The sequence below is a fragment of the Monodon monoceros genome, unplaced genomic scaffold, assembly GCF_005190385.1.
Source record: "Monodon monoceros isolate NGI ecotype Baffin Bay Population unplaced genomic scaffold, NGI_Narwhal_1 Super_Scaffold_22, whole genome shotgun sequence".
NCBI classification, from domain to species: Eukaryota; Metazoa; Chordata; class Mammalia; order Artiodactyla; family Monodontidae; genus Monodon; species Monodon monoceros.
The window spans coordinates 53,491,086-53,508,282 of record NW_021703779.1 but is presented as its reverse complement, the minus strand read 5'-3'; the positions used below and the strand labels follow the sequence as shown (position 1 = coordinate 53,508,282).

Sequence of the window (17,197 nt, the reverse complement as noted above, 5' to 3'; positions counted from 1 at the left end):
AGCTTTAATCCGCTACTTCTGAGGCTGCTGGGAGAGATTTCCCTTTCTCTTCTTTGTTCTCACAGCTCCCAGGGGCTCAGCTTTGGATTTGGCCCCGCCTCTGCTTGTAGGTCGCTGGAGGGCATCTGTTCTTCGCTCAGACAGGACGGGGTTAAAGGAGCTGCTGATTCGGGGGCTCTGGCTCACTCAGGCCTGGGGGAGGGAGGGGTACGGATGCGGGGTGAGCCTGCGGTGGCAGAGGCCGACGTGACGTTGCACCAGCCTGAGGCACTCTGTGAGTTCTCCCGGGGGAGTTGTCCCTGGATCCCGGGACCCTGGCAGTGGCGGCCTGCACAGGCTCCCTGGAAGTGGGGTGTGGATAGTGACCTGTGTTCGCACACAGGCTTCTTGGTGGCGGCAGCAGCAGCCTTAGCGTCTCATGCCTGTCTCTGGGGTCCGCGCTTTTGGCCTCAGCTCGTGCCCGTCTCTGGAGCTCCTTTAAGCAGCGTTGTTGATCCCCTCTCCTCGCACACCAGGAAACAAAGAGGGAAGAAACAGTCCCTTGCCTCTTTGGCAGGTCCAGACTTTTCCCCGGACTCCCTCCTAAACAGCCGTGGTGCACTAACCCCCTGCAGGCTGTGTTCACGCCACCAACCCCAGTCCTCTCCCTGCGCTCCGAGACCGAAGCCCGAGCCTCAGCTCCCAGCCCCGCCTTCCCCGGCGGGGGAGCAGACAAGCCTCTCGGGCTGGTGAGTGCCTGTGGGCACCGATCCTCTGTGCGGGAATCTCTCCGCTTTGCTCCCCCCCCCCACGCCTCTTGCTGTGCTCTCCTCCGCGGCTCTGAAGCTTCCCCCCTCCGCCACCCACAGTCTCTGCCCGCGAAGGGGCTTCTAGTGTGTGGAAACCTTTCCTCCTTCACAGCTCCCTCCCGCTGGTGCAGGTCCCATCCCTATCCTTTTGTCTCTGTTTATTCTTTTTTCTTTTGCCCTACCCAGGTACGTGGGGGGTTTCTTGCCTTTTGGGAGGTCTGAGGTCTTCTGCCAGCGTTCAGTAGGTGTTCTGTAGGAGTTGTTCCATGTGTAGATGTCTAGTTTCTTTTTTAACAAAATATTAGTAAACATCTTTCCAGTAAAAAGTTTCCCCCAAATTCAGAGATTCAAACAATGGATCATTTCCTTCACAACAGTGGCTCAGGCATTTTTGGGTCACAGGCCTTTTTATAAGTCTGCTGAAAGCCTTGTGTCTTCTGCCCGGACAAATACACAGAGACACAGGATGGTGTAAAATTTCCCTGGGTTCACAGGCCATCTAAAGCCCATATGGTTCCCCTTAGGCTAGGAAGCCCTGTTTCATACAATGAGCCTCATGATTCCTTCTGCTAGGGATGTCTATTACACCATACGATATAAGAAGCAAAGTGTGACAAAAAGTGAACCTCTGAGAATCTGATTGAAGACATATGTAATGAAAGATTTAAAGACTTTTAAGTTTTAAAAATCTTAATGGAATACTTGCCGTCTTCACACATAAGTCATAACAATAAGCTAACTAATCATACACATGGTACTTACTTGTCCAACCACTTCCGAATTTGAGCTAAAATCAGGGCTCGATGATGAATAACTTCTAAGTTTCCCCTTGGCATCTTAAAATAAATAAATCAAATCAATAACATTTTTAATTAAATAGAAAAAAATTTAAATACCCAGGATATACAACTTTACCTAACTCTTCTTAGAGAACTAACACAACACTGTCAAATGAGCATACTTTTGGCAAAATTTAGTTGTGTTCAAAATTTATTTTGACTTTTAAGAGAAGTTTCCCTCTTAGCCTTACTGGGCAGAGCCTGTATTAACATTCCTTTGTATAAAGCTAACAGAGAACTTAGCAAGGAAAGGCTTATAATAAATTAATACAAATGGTAAGAGAGCCTAAAATATAATCCACAAGAATTCTGTTTGGTATTTACTGCCAAATGACTATCAGAAATATAGCCTGAAAAATCAGCTTACCTGTAATATAAGCTTTGTGTCCTGGGGCACAACAGTGACAATGCATGAACCCCTCTCCACCTTCCGCAGAGATTCCCCATTAGACACAGGACAAGCCACTCTCCATTAACTGCAGCTGAAACTGCACATTATCCAAAGTAGAAGGAAGCAATTAACAACTAAGCCACACTGCTCTCTCACTCAGCCTCAAGACCATTAGCCCCTCTGATAAACAACCTTATCCCAGAATCTTGTGCTCTCTCACAGAGCCCTCATGCACATGCCCATACACAACTTCTCAACTGATATGGAAAACACAGGGAGGGTTGGGCAGCTTCTCTCTGTCTTCTTGTACTGATAAAGCTATGATCGTATCAGTGAAAGATTCCCTGTTTCCAAGTTATCAATAGAAGCAAAGAAAATAAGTGGGCTATTTTTATTTTCATAAGAAAATTGTGTGCATGCACACACATACACACTGGGGGGGGGCATGGAACACAGAAAAAAGTGCGGCCGATTTCCTACGAACCATGAGATGGAGTCCTTCAGATATACAATAGAGGGCTGCCACAGTGAGAAAAGAAAGATTACAAAGAAGATTGAGCATATTGCCAGTTTGGTGCCTACATGGTAATTCAAAGTAAAATATTAGTTATATTAAAAAATTTCCTGAACATTTTTGTTTACCTTAGGATGTGCTGCTTAAGGAAGGACCTCCTTCTCTTTGCTAACTGGTGTGGAGTGATTCAACTGAGATATTATGTTGAGATTAGGGGCTAAGTAAATGAACTTGAAAAGTTTTCTCCAGTCTAGGACTCCATGATAAACAGCAACAAATTGTATGCAACAATCTTAAGTCATCAAGACTTCAAAGGACAAATGATATTACAGCAGGGACTATTTTCTATTTCATACACTGAAAAGTTACTTTTCAATGAAGCATCTCTCAGGCAAAAACAGTGGCAAGTATGGGAATGAGTTGTTAACAATAAAAACTCACCATATACTGCAAATGATGTGATATTTGAAGCAACCTACAAAAGGTCGGGGAGGCAAAGGGGAGAGTTAGCTATATTACCTGGAGCCAAGACTGAGAAAGATCCAGTGTCAGAACAAGCCTTGATACCTCAGTGTCACTGATGAAAAAGCGACATCTGTCAGTCAGGCCAAGGACAAAGAAATAAAATATGAAATTACAAACAATTCTAACCAAACTAGTTAAACCAAACTCTTCTATTACATGGTTCCATTGCCCTATGATTTCACATCTAGGTCCTTGCAATGGGGACTTAAGATGCCTAAGATGTGGTTGGTCTAGTGCAAAGTGGACTATGGCGCATCCAGTGCATCAGCAAGCCCTGCCATTTCTATCTCCTACACATGTCTCAAACATATCACCTTTCGGCCCTCACTGCCTCCAGTCACAGCCACTTCAACTCTCATCCCTTTCGACCTACTCTCTACTGGGCAGCCAGAATAACCTTTCAAACCATGAAGCACATCACACTACTCCCTGATTAAAATCATCAGTTTCCCAATCTATGTTAAATGAGCAAAGCCACACTCCTTCCCATGGCCTATCACTAAGGTCTAGCCACTGCTTCCATTAGGTTCCTTGAATAAGCTGAGCTCTTTCTAAGCTCACAGTAGGTACAGTTCCTCCTCCCTGGAACACTCTCCCTTTCTCAGAGATAGAGCTTTCTTTTTCTTCACACTCAGCACATACACCACCACCTCCTAGAGGCTTTCCCAGACCACCAAAAGTTGGTCTCCCCATCCTCACAGCTACCATCCTCTAACTAGCCTCAAACACTTCTCTATTCTCTACCATTACGCCCTGCTCATTTACTTCATTCTCCTATCAGAAGGGACAGCCATACCCGTATTGATAGATTAAAAATTCCAGAAGGGCAGGAATTAGTCAGCTGTTTGGTTTTGTAACCACTGTGTCCTACCACCTGCCACAATTATAGGCATTCTAATATTTGATGAATGATAACCTACTGATTACTAGTTTCAAGATTACATTTCTGTTGTCCCCAAAAGTTACTTATAAAACTAACTTTGAATGTTTTGTACAACTGGAGATAAATGTCTGCCAGTTGCATTTTTCTATTTTTGAATTTATACTTCCAAGGAAAGGAATCAACTAACTACTACATGCCAGGCAATCTCTTAATCCCATTTCAGAGATTGAGAGGCTGAGACTCAGGAAACTTCTCATTGTTGACAGTGAGTAACTTCTCATTGTTGCCTTGAGATTTAGTGGACACTCAGGTCCACCTCCAAAGCACACACTCTTTCTACTTAATGCTATCACTTTCTGGGTCACTGCTCTAAGTGGTAAGTTTTTCTGCCTTGTGTTTACTTACCTCTCCTCCAATCATGGCCAATTCGGTCTGTGCGCACAGATAAGGAAATCGAACAGGAAATTCACCAGGGTTCTTCCACGGTTCAACAGCCAGAGAGGGTGATTCTGCAGGATTGGCAGATGAGGTTTACCAAGAGCTGATCTGCTCTTTTTAAAAAAAAAAAAAAAAAAAAGTTACACTAATACTTGCTAAAATGCTTAACATGCAATTTAAATCGCTTTCCAAATGTGTTTCAGAAACTCATTAAAGTACTCCAGTTCATTACAAGAGAAAATACAGGGAGAACACACCTGCTAATTCCACTCTATAGATTAGGGATAGTTTTTCAGGGTAATTAAAAGACCTAATAACCACCGCAGCACTGATAAGATACAAGTATATGTGCTCAAGAATTAAATATCTACGTAAGCCATAGACATGCTTTCCTAACATTTTGATACTCACCCCAAAGGTACTTAATTATCTGACCACCAGCCACCTGCAGTGCTACTGGCTTGGTCTTGGAGTTGCAGCACAGATGGATTATGACCCCATCCACTGTCACAGATGAACTGACAAGAGTAAAAAAAAAAAGGAAATGAGGAAGGCTTGAACAGACCATTTTTCTCAAAAGTACTGACATTTCATTGATTTTGCAAAACAGAAAATGATATAATTTTCCTTTGGTGCTGCACTGCCTATTTCAATATAACATAAATATAATAAATGCACACCCATATGTATATACACACTAATAGATAAACTATTGCAAGCGCAAGCCCAAGTAAAGCAATTACCTGTCACATGACATTATTTTCCACAATGTCAATAAACTAGGTGTCTACATTGTGAGGTCATCACTCCTATTCTGGCAGAAACTTTATGTAACTTATTGCAACTTATTTCAATTTACTGCATTAAATAAAGCAGTGAATCTGTAGGAAAGTGAGCACACTTAATACCTCTACTGCTATTATATTCATTCATAGAAATCTGTGGGTCTCCCTTAATGGGAAGAGGGGAATCTGTTATTGCCATTTTAGTTTTTCCTGAGTCAACGAACCAAGAGTAGACATGTCTTAAAGGAAGTGGAAGAGGTACGATAAAAGCAAATGGTGCCAATGCTAACATTTATTCAAAGAGTTCTTAACAAATCTACAAAAAACTCCAAAATGCCACAAATTTGGGGAGGATAAATTATCTGACAAGTTAAGGGAATAGACTCTGGAGGTGCAATGGCTAGAATTGGATCCTGGCTCCACCTGCGTTATCTCAGGCAAGTTACTTAAACTGCTCTGTGCCTCAGCTGCCTCAGCTGTACAATGAGGGCGCCAAACAGTACATACTTCAGAGAGGTATTGTGAGAAATAAGTGAGTTAATATAGGAAATGCACTTAAAAGAGTACCTTTTACAAAGCACAAGCTATAGTAAATGTAAGCTATAAGCTGATTGGGGGACTACATATCCATCAAAGACATTAACATTTTGCATGAACAAAACAGTCTTTTTTGAGAAACAAAAGTCAAAGCAGCAGAAATATATTTTAAATGACTTCTCACTTCCTTTACAGCAAATGAGATGACGGCATCTACCTTTTACAAGATAATGATAAAAAAAACTTCAAATTTGGAGTAGTAGAAACATGCATAATTTAGGCATTTCTAATGTAAATTGCTCTGTTTTCCAAAGGAAGCCCTGTTAAGTCTGCATGCAGCTAGCACATATTCTGCATCCAGACATATTGACAAAACCTTCTTAAAAATATGAAGCATTATTGGGATTTCCCTGGTGGTCCAGTGGTTAAGACTCCACACTCCCAATGCAGGGAGCCCAGGTTCAATCCCTGGTTGGGGAACTAGATACCGCATGCCACAACTAGAAAAGATCCTGTGTGCCGCAACTAAGACCTGGCGCAGCCAAAATAAATCAAAAATAAATACTTTTTAAAAACATGAAGCATTATCATTCAAAGATTAGAAGTTAATGACTGCATTTGGAATATGCTTTATGTATACAATAAAGAGAGGTTCCTAATTTTGCAACAACGGTTTTCAGAATTTCAAGCTAACCAGTAGACCTTTAATTACATGTGAATCTGGGGATTACTATCAATGTATGCCTAAGGTGCCGAGTTTTGACACTGGAAACCTGAGGATTTCTCGGAGCTGTCCAGACAACGCTATCTGCTGCACAATAGGGCTTGTAATACAGAAAACAGCATTCATTAATGAAACCTGTTACGTGACAAAGATGCAGTCAGGAATCAAAATGAAACTCAGGGCCAGGGAGCTATGAAATTTTAGCAAAGAAAAATAGAAGAGGCTTTCTAGTAATAAATGCAATCAAGTGCCAAACAAAATGTATAGGAGGCCGGAAGAAGTATTTTGAAGTCACTAAATCAAAATGAAGTGCATATATATAGATCTCATAATTGATTTTAATAACTAACAAGGGTAATTAGAGTGGCTAATTCTCATAGGCTAATAATTACTCTGCTGGAATGTAAGTATAAGCTGAATTAAAATTCTTAACACACCTTAAAAATGTTTTGCCTCATCTATTGGTATTTGTGCTATTTTTCACCAATTCTTGATGCATTTTAATCTATATTTTGACATGACTAAAAACTAGACTTAACCCTCTTGCTAAGTATGTCTAAAAAGGAAGCCACTGCCCCTCAACTCTGCTCAGTGGAAGTAAAAAACAAAAATAAAGTCCTAGGCTCATAAAAGACAGAAGCCTAACTCTATCCACATATTAACACATGGAATACAGGGAATTGTTGGAATGCCTAATATTGAGCTGTCCCTGCTTGTTATCCATCTCAGAAGGGGCCACAGTCAGATGGTGAATGACAGAGCTTGGGGCGGACTGACTGTGGCTCACAGCCAGGAAAACGTCTTCCTGAACCCAGGTGAGAAGGCTGAGCTTCAGTGGGTTTACTTCTTCATCTTCACTCTTCTCAAACTGAATTCTGTTTTAAATATTGAAGAATTTTCAAAACATGAGTAAGACTTCAACATCACCGAGATTTTCCTGAATGAAGAATGAACCACTTTATATACAGTCAACTCCTTATTTGGAGGGACAAAACCTGAGGTAATGCCCAATACTAGAAAATCCAAAAATAATGTTTGCCTTGCTTAAGAATATGTTTTTCTAGTATTTAAAATTAAGTACCTTATACTCTGAGATCTTTCGATTTGAAGAGAACATTTCAAGAAACTGACTACAGAAGAAAAACTGACTGCCCCAGGTCCTACACTAATAAACCCCAGGAGTGTTCCATTGTTACCACTTACCAGCATTCAAACCAGGCTCCAGAAGATATTTAGGCCTCAGTTGAATGGATCCTTTCCTAAGCATCTCATATCAAAATGAGTAATTAGTTTGGGAGATGACTTCTTTGCCGCTAATGCCTTCCTCCTGTAGCATTCAGACACTGGAGGAGGGCCTGTTTTTACTACTTCACGCGGCAACTCACAATGGCTACTTCCTGCCTTTCAGCTCAAGCAGCAGATCCTCAGCGGGCACTGAAGAAGCTGAGACACTAGTCTGATCTTCCTATTCAACCAGCTCTCCCTGGACTCAGTCTCTCCACTACATTCAGCCCCACACAGGAGCATTCCTGCCTCGGGTTCTCACTGACACTCTTCTGCCCACCACACCCAACATTCTCAGTCCTTCTCTGGCAATCCTAAACCTCTCTCTTTTTCAAAGTTCAAGGTAATTTATTTATGCCCTTCATGAAATCTTCTCTAAATGACTTAGAGCTATGCTTCTCACAATCTTTTAAAACATGAAACTATATTCTCAATTGCCTCACGCTTTCTAGTTTGCCTTAAATCTGTCCTCTAAACTTTCAAGTCTGTGAAATGAAATAATCCATGTACATGCTCTTTGAAAAATTACTAAGCATTATACAGACAGCTCCCAAATCATACACAGGTAGGAAATATATTCATTTATTAAATATATTGCATATAATGACATTTAAGAAACATATTATTTGTTATATTCAGTTATTGGCTCATTATTCCCATTAATTTAGAAATAAATGTTCCCAGGAGACAAAGTAGTGCAGTAATTAAGAACATGGGCTTGGAGGGGGGAAGCTTCAGAGCCACGGAGGACAGCGCAGCAACAGGGGTGCGGAGGGCAAAGTGGAGAGATTCCCTCACGGAGGATGGGTGCCGGCCAGCACTCACCAGCCTGCGAGGCTTGTCTGCTCACCCACCAGGGCGGGTGGGGGCTGGGAGCTGAGGCTCCAGCTTCGGAGGTCGGATCTCAGGGACAGGACTGGGGTTGGCTGCATGAACACAGCCTGAAGGGGGCTAGTGCACCACAGCTAGGCGGGAGTGTGCCCGGGGACAAGGTCTGGAGCTGCCGAAGAGGCAAGAGACTTTTTCTTGCCTCTTTATTTCACGGTGCACGAGGAGAGGGGATTAAGAGCACCACCTGAAGGAGCTCCAGAGATGGGCACAAGCCACAGCTATCAGCGAGGAACCCAGAGATGGGCATGAAATGCTAAGGCTGCTGCTGCAGCCACCAAGAAGCCTGTGTGCAAGCACAGGTCACTATCCACACCTCCCCTCCCAGGAGCCTGTGTAACCCGCCACTGTCAGGGTTCCGTGATCCACGGACAACTTCCCGGGGGAACACACAGCATGTCTCAGGTTGGTGCAACGTCATGATGGCCTCTGCCGCCCCAGGCTCGGACTGCATTCCGCACCCCGCCCTCCCTCCCTGCCCACCAGCCCCCACCCCCCGGCTTGAGTGAGCCATAGCCCCCTAATAAGCTACTCCTTTAACCCCATCTGGTCTGAGCGGGAACAGATGACCTCAGGCGACCTACATGCAGAGGCGGGGCCAAATCCAAAGCTGAACCCCAGGGGCTGTGCGAATAAAGAAGAGAAAGGGAAACCTCTCCCAGCAGCCTCAGGAGCAGCAGATTAAATCTTCACACTCAACTCGATGTATCCTGCATCTGTGGAATACCTGAATAGACAACGAATCATCCCAAATTGCGGTGGTGGATTTTTGGAGCAAGGATGTATATATTTGTTTGCCTTATTCTCATTTTGTGAGTGTGCATGTGTATGCTTCTGTGTGTGATTTTGTCTGTACAGCTTTGCTTTTACCATCTGTCCTAGGGTTCTGTCTGTCCATTTTTCTTAGTATAGTTTTTAGCACTTGTTACCATTGGTGGATTTGTTTTTTGGTTTGGTTGCTCTCTTCTTTCTTTCTTTCCCTTTCTTAAATTAATTTTTAATAATTATTTTTTGTTTTTATCTTAACAACTTTATTATATTTTTTCTTTCTTTCTTTCTGTGTTTCTTTCTTTGTTTCTCTCTCTCTCTCCCCCTCCCTCCCTCCCTCCCCCCCCCCCCCCCTCCGCCCCCCCCCTTTCTTTCTTTCTTTTCTTCTCCCTTTTCTTCTTAGCCGTGTGGATGACAGGGTCTAGGTGCTCCAGCCAGGCGGCAGGCCTGTGCCTCTGACGTGGGAAATCTGAGTTCAGGACACTGGTCCACCAGAGACCTCCCAGATCCACGTAATATCAAATGGTGAAAATCTCCCAGAGATCTCCATCTCAAGGCCAAGACCCAGCTCCACTCAATGACCAGCAAGCTACAGTGCTGGACACCCTATGACAAACAACTAGCAAGACAGGAACAAAATACCACCCATAAGCAGAGAGGCTGCCTAAAGTCATAATCAGATCACAGACCCCCCAAAAAACACCACCAGAGGCGGAACTGCCCACCAGAAAGACAAGATCCAGCCTCATCCACCAGAACACAGGCACTAGTCCCCTCCACCAGGATGCCTACACAACCCACTGAACCAACCTTAACCACTGGGGGCAGACACCATGGACAACGGGAACTACGAACCGGTAGCCTGTGAAAAGGAGACCCCAAACACAGTAACTTAAGCAAAATGAGAAGACAAAGAACCACACAGCAGATGAAGGAGCAAGATAAAAACTCATCAGACCAAACAAATGAAGAGGAAATAGGCAGTCTACCTGAAAAAGAATTCAGAGTAATGATAGTAAAGATGATCAAAAATCTTGGAAATAGAAAGGAGAAAATAGAAGAAACGTTTGACAAGGACCTAGAAGAACTAAAGAGCAAACAAGCAATGATGAAAAACACAATAAATGAAATTAAAAATTTTCTATAAGGGATCAATAGCAGAATAAATGAGGCAGAAGAACAGATAAGTGACATGGAAGACAAAATGGTGGAAATAAGACTGCAGAACAGAATAGAGAAAAAAGAATGAAAAGAATTGAGGACAGTCTCAGAGACCTCTGGGACAACATTAAACACACCAACATTCGAATTATAGGGGTCCCAGAAGAAGAAGAGAGAAAGAAAGGGACTGAGAAAACACTTGAAGAGATTACAGTTGAAAACTTCCCTAATATGGGAAAGGAAATAGTAAATCAAGTCCAGGAAGCACAGAGACTCCCATAAAGGATAAATCCAAGGAGAAGCACGCCACAACACATATTAATCAAACAATCAACAATTAAATAGAAAGAAAAAATATTGAAGGCAGCAAGGGAAAAACAACAAATAGCACACAAAGGAATCCCTATAAGGTTAACAGCTGATCTTTCAGCAGAAACTCGGCAAGCCAGAAGGGAGTGGCAGGACATATTTAAAGTGATGAAAGGGAAAACCCTACAACCAAGATTACTCTACCCAGCAAGGATTTCTTTCATATTTGACGGAGAAATTAAAACCTTTACAGACAAGCAAAAGCTAAGAGAATTCAGCACCACCAAACCAGCTTTACAACAAATGCTAAAGGAACTTCTCTGGGCAGGAAACACAAGAGAAGGAAAAGACCTACAATGACAAACCCAAAACAATCAAGAAAATGGGAATAGGAACATACATATCGATAATTACCTTAAATGTAAATGGACTAAATGCTCTCACCAAAAGACACAGACTGGCTGAATGGATACAAAAACAAGACCAGTATATATGCTGTCTACAAGAGACCACTTCAGACCTAGGGACACATACAGACTGAAAGCGAGGGGATGGAAAAAGATATTCCATGCAAATGGAAATCAAAAGAAAGCTGGAGTAGCAATTCTCATATCAGACAAAATAGACTTTAAAACAAAGACTATTACAAGGGGCAAAGAAGGACACTACCTAATGATCAAGGGATCGATCCAAGAAGAAGATATAACAATTGTAAATATTCATGCACCCAACATAGGAGAACCTCAATACATAAGGCAGATACTAACAGCCATAAAAGGGGAAATCGACAGTAACACGATCATAGTAGGGGACTTTAACACCCCACTTTCACCAATGGAAAGAACATCCAAAATGAAAATCAATAAGGAAACACAAGCTTTAAATGACGCATTAAACAAGATGGACTCAATTGATATTTATTGGACATTCCATCTAAAAACAACAGATTACACTTTCTTGTCAACTCCTCATGGAACATTCTCCAGGAGAGATCATATGTTGTGTCACAAAACAAGCCTTGGTAAATTTAAGAAAACTGAAATTGTATCAAGTATCTTTTCCGACCACAACGCCATGAGACTAGATATCGATTACAGGAAAAGATCTGTAAGAAATGCAAACACAGGGAGGCGAAACAACACACTACTTAATAACCAAGAGATCACTGAAGAAATCAAAGTGGAAATCAAAAAATACCTAGAAACAAATGACAATGAAAGCAAAACGACCCCAAACCTATGGGATGCAGCAAAAGCACCTCTAAGAGGGAAGATTATAGCACTACAATCCTACCTTAAGAAACAAGAAACATCTCAAACAAACAACGTAACCTTACACCTAAAGCAATTAGAGAGAGAAGAATAAAAACCCCCCAAAGTTTGCAGAAGGAAAGAAATCATAAAGATCAGATCAGAAATAAATGAAAAAAAAATGAAGAAAACGATAGCAAAGATCAATGAAACTAAAAGCTGATTCTTTGAAAAGATAAACAAAATTGATAAAACGTTAGCCAGACTCATCAAGAAAAAAAGGGAGAAGACTCAAATCAATAGAATTGGAAATGAAAAAGGAGAAGTAACAACTGACACTGCAGAAATACAAAAGATCATGAGATTACTACAAGCAACTCTATGCCAATAAAATGGACAACCTGGAAGAAATGGACAAATTCTTAGAAATGCACAACCTGCCAAGACTGAATCACGAAGAAATAGAAAATATGAACAGACCAAACACAAGCACTGAAATTGAAACTGTGATTTAGAATCTTCCAACAAACAAAAGCCTAGGACCAGATGGCTTCACAGGCAAATTCTATCAAACATTTAGAGAAGAGCTAACACCTATCCTTCTCAAACTCTTCCAAAATATAGCAGAGGGAGGAACACTCCCAAATTCCTTCTACGAGGCCACCATCACCTTGATACCAAAAGCAGACAAGGATGTCACAAAGAAAGAAAACTACAGGCCAATATCACTGATGAACATAGATGCAAAAATCCTCAACAAAATACTAGCAAACAGAATCCAACAGCACATTAAAAGGATCATACACCATGATCAAGTGGGGTTTATTCCAGGAATGCAAGGATTCTTCAATATATGCAAATCTATCAATGTGATAAACCATATTAACAAATGGAAGGAGAAAAACCATATGATCATCTCAATAGATGCAGAGAAAGCTTTTGACAAAACTCAACACCCATTTATGACAAAAACCCTCCAGAAAGTAGGCATAGAGGGAACTTTCCTCAACATGATAAACACCATATATGACAAGCCCACAGCAAACATCATCCTCAATGGTGAAAAACTGAAAGCATTTCCACTAAGACCAGGAAGAGGACAAGGTTGCCCACTCTCACCACTCTTATTCAACATAGTTTTGGAAGTTTTAGCCACAGCAATCAGAGAAGAAAAGGAAATAAAAGGAATCCAAATCGGAAAAGAAGAAGTAAAGCTGTCACTGTTTGCAGATGACATGATACTATACATAGAGAATCCTAAAGATGCTACCAGAAAACTACTAGAGCTAATCAATGAATTTGGTAAAGTAGCAGGATACAAAATTAATACACAGAAATCTCTGGCATTCCTATATACTAACGATGAAAAATCTGAAAGTGAAACCAAGAAAACACTCCCATTTACCACTGCAACAAAAAGAATAAAATATCTAGGAATAAACCTACCTAAGGAGACAAAAGACCTGTATGCAGAAAATTATAAGACACTGATGAAAGAAATTAAAGATGATACAAATAGATGGAGAGATATACCATGTTCTTGGATTGGAAGAATCAACATTGTGAAAATGACTCTACTACCCAAAGCAATCTATACATTCAATGCAATCCCTATCAAAATACCACTGGCATTTTTCACAGAACTAGAACAAAAAATTTCGCAATTCGTATGGAAACACAAAAGACCCCGAATAGCCAAGGCAATCTTGAGAACGAAAAAAGGAGCTGGAGGAATCAGGCACCCTGACTTCAGACTATACTACAAAGCTACATTAACCAAGACAGTATGGTACTGGCACAAAAACAGAAAGATAGATCAATGGAACAGGATAGAAAGCCCAGATATATACCCACGCACATATGGACACCTTATCTTTGATAAAGGGGGCAGGAATGTACCGTGGAGAAAGGACAGCCTCTTCAATAAGTGGTGCTGGGAAAACTGGACAGGTACATGGAAAAGTATGAGACTAGATCACTCCCTAACACCATACACAAAAATAAGCTCAAAATGGATTAAAGACCTAAATGTAAGGCCAGAAACTATCAAACTCTTAGAGGAAAACATAGGCAGAACACTCTATGACATAAATCACAGAAAGATCCTTTCTGACCCACCTCCTAGAGTAATGGAAATAAAAACAAAAATAAACAAATGGGACCTAATGAAACTTCAAAGCTTTTGCACAGCAAAGGAAACCATAAACAAGACCAAAAGACAACCCTCAGAATGGGAGAAAATATTTGCAAATGAAGCAACTGACAAAGGATTAATCTCCAAAATTTACAAGCAGCTCATGCAGCTCAATAACAAGAAAACAAACAACCCAATCCAAAAATGGGCAGAAGACCTAAATAGACATTTCTCCAAAGAAGATACACAGAATGCCAACAAACACATGAAAGAATGCTCAACATCATTAATGATTAGAGAAATGCAAATCAAAACTACAATGAGATATCATCTCACACCAGTCAGAATGGCCATCATCGAAAAATCTAGAAACAATAAATGCTGGAGAGGGTGTGGAGAAAAGGGAACACTCTTGCACTGCTGGTGGGAATGTGAATTGGTTCAGCCACTATGGAGAACAGTACGGAGGTCCTTTCAAAAACTACAAATAGAATTACCATACGACCCAGCAATCCCACTACTGGGCATATACCCTGAGAAAACCAAAATTCAAAAAGAGTCATGTACCAAAATGTTCATTGCAGCTCTATTTACAATAGCCAGGACAGAGATGGAAACAACCTAAGCGCCCATCATCGGATGAATGGATAAAGAAGATGTGGCACATATATACAATGGAATATTACTCAGCCTTAAAAAGAAATGAAATTGTGTTATACGTAGTGAGGTGGATGGACCTAGAGTCTGTCATACAGAGTGAAGTAAGTCATAAAGAGAAAAGCAAGTACCGAATGCTATCACATATATATGTAATCTAAAAAAAATGATCATGAAGAACCTAGGGGCAGGACGGGAATAAAGATGCAGACCTACTAGCAAATGGACTTGAGGACACAGGGAGGCGGAATGGTAAGCTGAGACAAAGTGAGAGAGTTGCGTGTACATATATACAGTACCAAATGTAAAATCAGTAGCTAGTGGGAAGCAGTCGCACAGAACAGGGAGATCAGCTCGGTGCTTTGTGACCACCTAGATGGGTGGGATAGGGAGGGTGGGAGGGACGGAGATGCAAGAGGGAAGAGATATGGGGATATATGTATATGTATAGCTGGTTCACTTTGTTATAAAGTGGAAAGTTAAAAAAAAAAAAAGACCATGGGCTCATTAAACAGAACAGAATCAAATTCTGGATTCTCACAGAAATGGACTTATAATTAATAATTTGGCTTCTGGGTCATTTTACAATGCCTATAATGTACCTGAGGTATTCAATTATATACAACTGTTCATACTATCGTTTCCATAGGAAAATGCATTCTGATTTCCAACCTGAGAGCCTCGAAACACAGCAGCCAAAAGTTCTGCACTGTAGGATGAGACAAACTAGAGACTGCATTAGGTCAGCCGCACATTAACAATGTACGTATCCTCATCTGTGTAGGCAAATGCACTGTGATCTATCATCTGCATCTCCATCTTTCCCACGGGATATTCCCTGTTGAAAATCCCCCCCAGGGATGGTGGGGGAATGGGTTCTAAGTCAGTTTAAGACTTATGCTCCATTGCCACCCATCAGCATATATGACATTCAGATATATAGGTAACTGACTTCCCCAACCAGGCTGAAAAACCAGGGCCCAGGTGTTGTATCTACTTCTTGTTCCACTGAGCAACAGGCACAGGATAAGATAATAACAGTTGGCTGAATTTAGGACTAAATGCTGGCTGCTTCTGTGCCCAGAGTTCCAAGGCAACTAAGAACAACCTACGTGTATCTCTTGTCCTGATGAGGTGTTCTAAGAGAAATGTTAAATCCATTTCCACCCACAGCTCCCAGTTTCACTGTAGAGTCTACACTTGGACTATCACCTAGGGGGAAAAAATGCAAATACTATCATAGTAAGCTACAAACATTTTTCCTGATACCACGGATATGGGGTCCTGCATTTAATGGGTTCTAGAAGGTAATCCACTTTACAAATAAAGCAATCTAGAAAATAACCACATCTCAACCTCTTTCTTAAATTTCTGCCTACCTTTCAGGCTGAGAATTCAAACCTTATTTGAAAACAAGCCTACCACTGCCATGCGCCAGTATAACTTACGACACAACCATAGAATTCACAAATTACAGGTTCTCCAAGTACATCAGGAAAGCAACTAGAAACTGCGAGCAACGGGACTGTGGAAGGACAGCTAGATTAGACGCTAAAACACCTAAGTAGAGGTCCTTGTCCTTTCTTGCTCAAGCAGACTGCAAACCCTCTGGCATTCTGTTTCCTCATCTATAAAACAGAAAAACTCCACCTCTGACATAGCTCCTAGGAAAGCTGTGAGATCAACTGAAAATATGTGCAATGGCAATGAAAACTGTAAAACATGTTAAGGATGTAATGAGATACTACGTTCTTTCTAGGATTGAGAATTATTCTTAAATAACTAACCCTTCAAGTTCAACAAAGCAAAAAGAATTGTTCTTATTAGCCAGAGTAGGATTGAAGCCCCCCACACAAACACACAAAAAACCCTACAAGTCAATTAAACATCACAGTAATAATGATATTAATTATAAACTTCAAAATTTTTCGAAGCCCTAGAGCCAACGCAACACCAAACTATAGTTTGCTTTTGTGTAGGAGAGATTTGATTCAGAACATCCTGATAACAGTTTTTGAACATACCACATTTATAAACAAAAATCTGGTTACTGGCATTTAGGACAGCGAGGTCGTTACTCTTTTTAGGGTGTGTGGAGAACATGATTTGAGCTACAGGGTGTGGGAGCAGCAGTCGGTAGGTGCACATGGGAGGTGGAACCACACTGCCGGAAGACTGTCACCAATACCCTGTCTGCATGAGAGAGAGAAAGAGGATTAGACACATGGATGTTCAATTTGTAAAACAAGGCAACTGAACAGCACAGTACCACTAACTAATAATGGTGGGAGAAAATATACAGCGATTCTTAAAAGTAATTGT

The 17,197-nt window shown here is 41.3% G+C and overlaps 1 long non-coding RNA gene across 1 annotated transcript; it reads right to left on the bottom strand.

Annotated features, from left to right (window-relative positions):
• Positions 1-970: 970 nt before the first annotated feature.
• On the bottom strand, positions 971-17,096 carry LOC114905562. Its single transcript, XR_003796301.1, has 6 exons — positions 16,900-17,096; positions 4,790-4,896; positions 4,346-4,491; positions 3,052-3,127; positions 1,995-2,115; positions 971-1,624 (listed from the first exon to the last, which is right to left on the bottom strand). It is a non-coding gene; the product is annotated as an uncharacterized LOC114905562 (long non-coding RNA).
• Positions 17,097-17,197: the final 101 nt, after the last annotated feature.